Source organism: Chiloscyllium plagiosum, chromosome 5 (assembly GCF_004010195.1).
Source record: "Chiloscyllium plagiosum isolate BGI_BamShark_2017 chromosome 5, ASM401019v2, whole genome shotgun sequence".
Classification (NCBI taxonomy): Eukaryota; Metazoa; Chordata; class Chondrichthyes; order Orectolobiformes; family Hemiscylliidae; genus Chiloscyllium; species Chiloscyllium plagiosum.
The window spans coordinates 87,201,432-87,210,774 of record NC_057714.1 but is presented as its reverse complement, the minus strand read 5'-3'; positions in this window follow the sequence as shown (position 1 = coordinate 87,210,774).

Below are 9,343 nucleotides of genomic sequence, written 5' to 3'. Positions count from 1 at the left end.
GCTTGAAGCAGGTGGGAAGGACATTTCATTCGGTGGGATGGTGTTGTATGTGAAGACTGCCACTTCGTCTCCTCCACTGGAATTGAATTCTGGGGAGCAAGGTCTATGGTTGTCTTTCCCACCCTGCTACTAACTGGAGTCCTTCAATGGCCAATTAAGCAGTACTGAAGAGCCCAGTGCGCCTGCTGAGCTCTACTCAGCTGTAAGTGCCTATCACCATCTGGAATGCAAGGCAGGTGAAACTGTGCAGGCAATGTGTCATCTCATAGGTGTGAGGGGATCTCTCAATCAATAGCAATGAGTACCTGATGAAGGGACTGGACATGATAAAGGGATGTAGGGGGAGCAACAAAACCTTATGTCGCTCTTATAAACCACAGGCCGCCTGACTGGAGGTTGAGAACCTTGACTGAATGCTACTGCCTCCAATTACACCACTAGAGAGTCAATGTTTTGGCTCAGTTATACACATTGATTTAAAAAAATTCTAGAAATACTTCATAAACATTTATGATAAAGTGCTTGTCCAGGGTTTTTTTGTGATGTCCGAGGGGCTTGGAGTCAGCAGTGTGAAATAATAAGTTTATATGTTTTTATTTAACCCAATTTTTCTAATCAACCCGTTCAGAGACGTCATTACACTGGAGCAGATGGGACTTGAATCTCCAGGTCCAGGGATAGGAACATTACTGCTGTACCACATAAGCTTATTTTGGTTTTATTACAAAGAGTTCTCTTGTAAACATAGTTGTAGGGTTACTTGCAGGTGCACCAATGGAGCTGTCTTGAGAAATGGAAGCATCTGGGATAAGATGTCACATGGATGCATTCCTGACATTGGCTAGGATCCCAGGTGAAGGCTTTTTTCAGAAATAAAACACTTGCTGATGGAAAACTAGCTAACATGTTTTTTCAGTTTGAGACCATTCAAGCACGATATGGACATTAATCTGATACTCATTTTTTAGCCATTTTTTCTGCTCTCGTTTCTTAAATCTTTAAAAAAGGTCCTCCTAAATTGATTTTGTTGTGATTATCTCTGCATAATTGCCAGTTAGAGGGAATTTATGATTAGGAGCTTTGTGTCTGAAATAAGAGGGCGGTTTTGACTAGGTGTGCCTAAGTGTCATATTGGTTGACAGTTGCTCTCCCAATTTTTCTTTCCATTAGAAATATAAAGCACTTGAAAAAAAAACTTGCTGTGATTCACCCACCATTGGCTGATTTACACTACTACATTGAGTCAAGACAAATTCCAATTCAGTCATGCTGGCCCAGAGTTCCAGAGGTACCAACCATTGTAGCACTTAGCTACAAAACCTGGTCCCATCAACAAATCTACTCAATGAACAGATGTAAGATTTTGACTAGGGGAGCTAGTTACTACAGCTGAGAAAGATCATGTTTCTGAACCATCAGGGAGTGTTAAATCAGCACTGTTTCAGCCAAATTTAGCTCCTTTAATAAATTTAGCATTTTACATTCATCTCTATAGTCCTGCAGATGTGCTGTAAACACTATTTTACAGGGGGCAGTCTTGTGGGAGTAATTCAACTTAATAGGGTCTGCCTCAGTCCCATGGATGTCATAATTGAAAATATTTATGAGAGCAATCAGACGTAATCTGGTCTAAGAATAAATGTTTTATAGATAGGAACATTGCAGGGGTTTTTGTTATAATCAACTTCTCAGAAAATCATTTCAAGATTAAGATATTGTCCCCTTCTCCCCCTCTCCTGCTGCATTTTGCCAGGTTACAGTTCTAAAGAATGCATCACCCAATTGGTCCCTTGTCCTATATGATGGCGAGCAGTAAATACTGACGGATTATTCTGCAGCAAGGGCTGTCGCTCCAGCCCAAGTTTTTCAAAACAGTAACATGTGCTTTTCTTTTAAAAAAAATCTTTAACAGGTTGTAGGTATCACTGGCAAGGCTGCCATTTGTTGCTCAGCCCTAATCGCCCTTAAACTAAGTGAGTTTTCAGGGCCCTGCACAGGCAGTTAAGAGTCAACCTCACTACTGTGGGTCTGGACTAACATGTAGGCCAGACCAGATGAAATGGCAGATTTTGTTTTCTAAAGAACATGATAAACCATGAGTTTCATGCATTATCTTTTAGAGAGGATGGTAATGAGAACTGGGGGAAAAGACAAGTATCAACCCTATAGCTGGCTGGTACTGATGTTGTCCAAGCTATTTCTGTTCATTATGCATCCAGTTGTTTTCGGGGCAAGGGTTCATATCTAACCACTGCTGCTATATTATAATGTAGTATGTTGTCAACATATTATAAATGTTGGTTTCTGCTGGAACTATATGGTCTATTTTGAGTAGATTCATTTCCACCAATACTTCTTGCTGGTGTTGGTTGAGCTGTTGATACCATTTGGTGAAGGATACACACAAAGTATTTAGCAGAGGATACTTTTGGTCTTGATTAAACAATAAAGGTTTATTACATGTCATTTAGTGGTTATTTGTATTATATCTAAGATATGTAATTGTCTCTTGTGAGACATCATGCTTAATTTCAGAGCACATTATTGCTATATTATAACTACATGTTAATACTGAGAACAATCACTCAGGAGCTCTCTGCAATTCTGGTGAACACATGGGGAACTTATAGGACAGACACACAGCTCTGGTTATTGTCGAGCTCCTCCCAGGAATTGTTCTGTTTTTTTTACAGATAATTTCCTAATAAGTCTATTTAGAGATGTTATTACACATCTCTTGAGCAGGTAGGTCCTGAATCAAGGCCTCCTTTTCCAGGACACTACCACTGCACCACAAGATCTCTTTAGCTTTGCAAACTTAACATTTTCACCACCATACTATTGTATCCAGTGTTAAAGGTTTTTATATCCTGATGGGTGGAGCTTATCTTGTGATGTCAGTTAATTTGCTCAGGTCCTATCTGCCATAAGCACCAGCCTCAAGTGTCCATAACTGGTACCACTTGATCTTAATGCAAGGTATTCATGGTATAGATGCTACATTAAAATGGCTGGATTCCACTGAGTGAACAGGGAAAGGGAGAAGGGCATTTTTATTAAGAATGAAATACACTAAGTACATATATTGTACTTCTCAGATGGTGAATCAATTCACCTTGAAAGTACATCTAATGCACTCTCAATTTTTGAAGGATCAGTATGATGATCCCACATTATCATTTCTGAAGCGGACAAGTCACTATTATCTGGACATTTCTCAGACAGAAAATGCTGATCCTGCTTGATACTGCAATAATTCTTTCAGAGTGGTGCTGGGAATGGTTTTTGCTGGATTTTGCTGGACTAATAAATCCAGTTAATCCACATCAAAGTGAAATAAAGTTGAGAAAAACAAAATCCGTTCTTGAAAGATTTGTTTGCCCAACTGAAGCAGAGGTGAGAGTTTATAATTTTGAACGTATTGATTTCTGTCATTCTGTGAAGTTGAGGTTTCACAGTCTGTATAATATTAAATATTCCATGCATGTGTTTCGTTTCTTAATGGTTAAATTCCTACTGTGCCTTTTGGTAAAGAAAGAGCTAAAACTGGAGTGTAAAAATTTGAATGCCTGCTGATTGAAATACAGTCAAGGCTGTTGGTTTGCTACATTCTCACAGAAATCTTGAACACAGAGGCACAATCTCCAAATCTCCAACTCCAAACTGAGTTAAGAGGACCATTTTCTTGACCCAGTTGAGTGACAAAATGCTGAATCTCATTTTTCGCTTAGTCTAGCATTATACAAATAAGATTTTCCATGTGAACTTACCTCACACTCTGAGTGTAAAATAATACATGCTAGGCCCATTAAGCCCTCCCCACAGCTGTTAACCATCATGTCGTTCAGTTCATAGCAGTGTTTATTTTCAGAGAATAAAGACTCTTTTGTATTTTTCCCCTGTAAAATTGAGAGGCGCATGACACCAATATTTCTTCACCAACTACAGCCATTAAACTTTATCACAATGGACAACAGTTTTATTTATTGAAACATACCCCCATAATTATCACTCAGAACCTTTTCCACAATGTGAATTTAAACAAATGCTTGAATGGGGTGTTTTTTAAAATGGATAAAACAAAGCTAGGGTTAACCAGGACAACTGGTTTCCTCTAGTGAGGCAGGACACGTCGGCTTGAATTTTCTTGGCCCTGCCGAGATGTATTTGAAGGTAGAGAGGGGCTGGAAAAATAAAGGAAACTGCGCAGATTGAGAGATTGCTTCCTGATGTCTTTCAGCCACTGGAGACGCTACTGAGGGGCAGTCTGAGATCAAAGGCATCAGACGACAGCTGGAATGTTGCAAACAGTTTTGGGTGCCTTTTTGAAGGAAGATACAGTGGCATCAGAGACAGGCCAGGGAAGATCCCCTAGGCTTATGCCAGGTCTGGAGGTATGGCCTTATGAGGAGAGGTTCAATAGATTAGGCGTGTACTCATTGGAATATGTAGAAGAACATTGCAACATACAATATTCTGAGGGCACTTGAAAGGGTCAATGCGGAATGGTTATTTCCCTTTGTGGGAGAGACCAATACCAGAAGTCATAATCTCAGAATAAGGCATCGCAAATTTCTGAGAGGAAGCTCTTCTCTTAGAAGGTTGTGAATCTGTGGGATTCTTATTCATAGACACATTTGGAATCAGTAAGGGAATCAAGAGTTCTAGAAAAGGCAGGAAAGTAGAAGTGTGGATTATCAGATCCGCCATGATCTCATTGAATGGCACAGCAGATGAAATGGGTTGAATGGCCTACCTTTGTTCCCATGATTTATAGTCTTACAGTCTTAAAGTAATTTGCTTGCATCGCAATGGTGGACATGCATTTAGACCACCAAGGCAATGGCAATTCAATGAACATAGGAACAGGAGTAGGCCATTTAGCCCCTTGAGCCTGTTTCAAAGATCATGGCTAATCTGTGAGCTCATTCCATACGCCTGTCTTTTGCCTGTATCCCTTCATATGTCTGCTTAACAAAAATGGATCTATCTCAGATTGAAAATTAACAACTGATCCAGTATCCATGACTATTTGTGGAAGAGAGTTCCAAACATCTACCACCCTTTGTGTGTTGAAATGCTCTGTTACACTTCCCCAGACAGGTTGGCCCGAATTGTTAGACAATACTTCCTAGTTTTAGAACCTCCCTTCAGAGGAATAGTTTATATTTATCTACCCTGTCTTTTCCTGTCAATATTTTTTTTCACTCCTTCTTGGGGCATTGATGTTCCTGGCTGGCCAGCATTTATTTCCTGTCCCTAGTTACCCTTGAGAAGGTGGTGATGAGTTGCCTTCTTGAACCAGTCCATATGCTGTAGGTTGACCCATAATGCCATTATGGAGGGAATTCCAGGATATTGACCCAGTGACAGTGAGCGAATAGTGATATATTTCCAAGTTAGGATAGGCTCAGAAGGGAACTTGCCCATGGTGGTGTTCCAAAGTCTTTGCTGCCCTTTTGTCCTTCTAGATGGAAATGGATGTAGGCTTGAGCATCTTTGGTGAATTTCTGCATTGCATTTTAAAGATAGTATTCATTCCTGCTACTGAGCATCGGTGCTGGAGTGAGTGAATGTGGTAGGCAAAAGTGAGGACTGCAGATGCTGGAAATCAGAGTCTAGATTAGAGTGGTGCTGGAAAAGCACAGCTGGTCAGGCAGCATCCGAGGGAGCAGGAGATTTGACGTTTTGGGCAAAAGCCCTTCATCAGTGAATGTGGTACCAATCCTGTGTGCAGCTTTGTCCTGGATGGTGTCTGATGAGTGTTGTTGGAGCTGCACCTATCCAGACAAGTGGGGAATATTCCGTCAAACTCCTGACTTGTGCCTCATAGATGGTGGACAAGTTTCAGGGAGTTGGAAGGTAAGGTATTCACTGCAGTATTCCTAGCCAATCTTGAACACTTTGATCAGATGACCCCTTAATCTTCTAAATTCCAGGAAGACAGGCCTAATATGTGTAATCTTGCCTCATAACTTAATCCCTAAAGGCTGGCTTTCACTGCTGTAAACCTATGTTGTAATCCCTCCAAGGCCCAATCTATCCTTCCTAAGGTGTGGTGCCCAAGGCTGCTGACAGTGCTCCAGCCGGGGTCTCACCAAGATTTTGTATAACTGCAGAATAATGTCTGCATCTGTGTACTCCAGTCCTCTAGATAGCAAGGCCAAAATATAACTTGTGCACTTTAGATTAGATTAGAGAAGATCGAAAGCTGTTGGAAACTTTTGGAAAGGTACAATATCTTTTTGAAGTGTTACAACACCCTTTTGGATATTGTGAAGGGACTCACATAAGGGGGGTCATGACCTTTTTGCAGGAAGTAAGTTATCCATTGGAAAAGGTAAAGTGTTGGTTAGGCCACTGTTGGAATATTTCATGCAATTCTGGTCTCCTTCCTATCTGAAAGATGTTGTGAAACTTGAAAGGGTTCAGAAAATATTTACAAGGATGTTGCCAGGGTTGGAGGATTTGAGCTATAGGGAGAGGCTGAACAGGCTGGGACTGTTTTCCCTGGAGCGCGGAGGTTGAGAGGTGACCTTATAGAAGTTTACAAAATTATGAGGGGCATGGATAGGATAAATAGGCAAAGTCTTTTCCCTCGGGTCAGGGAGTCCAGAACTAGAGGGCATAGTTTTAGGATGAGAGTGGAAAGATATATAAGAGACCTAAAGGGCAACTTTTTCACACAGAGGGTGGTACGTGTATGGAATGAGCTGCCAGAAGAAGTGGTGGAGGCTGGTACAATTGCAACATTTAAGAGGCATTTGGATGGGTATATGAATAGGAAGGGTTTGGAGGGATATGGGCCGGGTGCTGGCAGGTGGGACTAGATTGGGCTGGGATATTTGGTCAGCATGGACGGGTTGAACTGAAGGGTCTGTTTCCATGCTGTACATCTCTATGACTCTAAAGCTCTTTGCTTTTGTTAAAAGTAGATACGGATGTCTGAGAAAGTATGTTAGCTATTGGAACTAACAAGCTCATTCAAACTGTCAAGACAGCTGTCAAAAGGAGCTTTCAACAAAGCAGTATTTAAAATGCAGTATTTAAAAGGTCTACAAAAACCTCTCCATAAAGGAGTTGCCAACAGATATGTCTAAACTGCTATTGAAAGGAATTATCAAAGGGAAGACGACACTGGGTGGCACAGTGGCTCAATACTTAGCGCTGCTGCCTCATAGCTCCAGGGACTCAGGTTTGATTCCACCGTCAGGTGACTGTGTGAAGTTTGCACATTATCCCCTTGTCTGCATGGGTTTCCTCCCACAGTTCAAACGTGTAGCTTAGGTGGATTGGCTATGCTAAATTGCCCATTGTGTCCAGGGATGTGCAAGCTAGGTGGATTTGCCATGGGAAATGCAGGGCTACAAGGATAGGGTCAGGTGGTGTGTCTGGGTGGGATGCTGTTCAGAGGGTTGGGGTTGGACTCAATGGGTGTGGTTGGGGATGGGGTTGTTGGCATTAACTTGGAGTAGTGGCTGTAAAGGTTGTGGAACTAATGAAGGAAATAGGTTGCCTTGGAAGGTGTGGAACTATGGGGAGTGGGCAGAGGAGATGAAGTGACGAGTTGGTTTTGTTAGGGTATGAGGGAACGGTGTGAGGGAGATATTGGGTGTGAGAAATAAGGGCTGGATTTTATTTTACTTCTGTTTCATACCTTTGACAAATTGCTGGTGCTCTGAGGTAGCCCTTTTACCCAGGCTGCCTTGGTACATGACAACCTCCACACTTTTACTGTGTGGTCATCCAGGGATGAAAATTTGAACTTCTGGGACACATTGTCTCAGAGACGGGAATGGTCCTGTCTTGGTGGATCGGGTGCAAGAGTGGAATTTTAGGCTTAAGCCTCCCAACTTTCCAGTTTAACATTAGTATCCATAAAATCCATTGTTTTAATCAGTAACAGAACTAAGAGTTTTTTTTGGAATTTTAAACTTTATGCCTTCTGGTGTTTTGAAACCTCCTGTGAGTGAATCATTGTGTTATGATCATGATAACTCAGAACAGCCCAGGTCTCCTCAGCTTGCAAATGAATGAAAACATATTTTGACTGTCATATTGGCAAGAACATGGGGTGAATTTCAAAACCCCTCAAGGCAGTTGGGGGAGGGTGGAGTAGATGTGTTAGAAATCAAATGATGCATAATACAACCCCAATCCCCAGTGTACAAGCCAGCTTGCCATTTATATAATGGCAAGATATATGCTATGTTAGTATCTTGCTCTAGAGAAATAGGGCACCTGTACATTATTGAAATGCAGTCATGCAGCTAGGAGCCCAGAATGTAAGACCATATGAAATAGACTCTGGATGTCCACATCACACACCTGTCTTAGAACCATATTGCTATTCCCCCACTATCTCTGGGTCAAATCCCTGGAAATCCTCTCCCAACAGCACTGTGGGTGCACTGACAACACAAGGACTGCAGCAGTTGAAGAAAGCAGCCCATCACCACCTTCTGAAGGGCAGTTAGGGATGGGCAATAAATGCTGACCTGGCCAGCAACTCCATATCGCACAAACAAATAATAAAATAAAATCGCGTCTTAAACGAACGACTACAGAGATAAATATTGTAATCTTCCAAAATCTGATGGTTTTTGGAAAACGTTCCACCAGAAACCAAAAATGTGACATCATTATTCAAGAAAGGTGGTGGGAGGGGGAGGGTACAGAAAACAGGAAACCAATGCCTGCGATTGGGAAAATGCTGGATTCCATTATTGAGGAAGTAACAGTTGGATGTTTAGAAAATTGTAATACAATTGGGAAGAATGGTCTAATGAAAGGGAAAGTGTGATTGTCATTGTCATTGAAATTTGGTAAGAGTTCTTTGAAGAAGCAGGAGGGATAAAGGAGAACCGGTAGATGGAGCGTGTTTAGATTTTAGAATGGAAGTCAATAAAATTACACACTAAAGGTTACTATGCAGGAAGAGAGCTCATGGTGCTGGCACTAATAACATGGAAACAGAGAGTCGAGATAAGTGGGCCATGTTCAGCTTGGTAAACTGCAAACAGAGGGGTAACTTCAACTATTTACCATTGACATTCATAGCTTAAATGAAGAGGCCAGTTAGTCTTACTTCGGTGGTAGGTAAAGTAATGGAAAAAGTGCTGAGGGATAGGATTTATGAGTATCTGGAAAGGCACTGCTTGATTAGGGACAGCCAGCACGGATTTGTGAAGGGTAGGTCTTGCCTTACAACTCTGATTGAATTCTTTGAGGAGGTGTCCAAGCATGTGGATGAGGGTAGAGCAGTGGATGTAGTATACATGGATTTTAGTAAGGCATTTGATAAGGTTCCCCATGGTAGGCTTATGCGGAAAGTCAGAAGGCA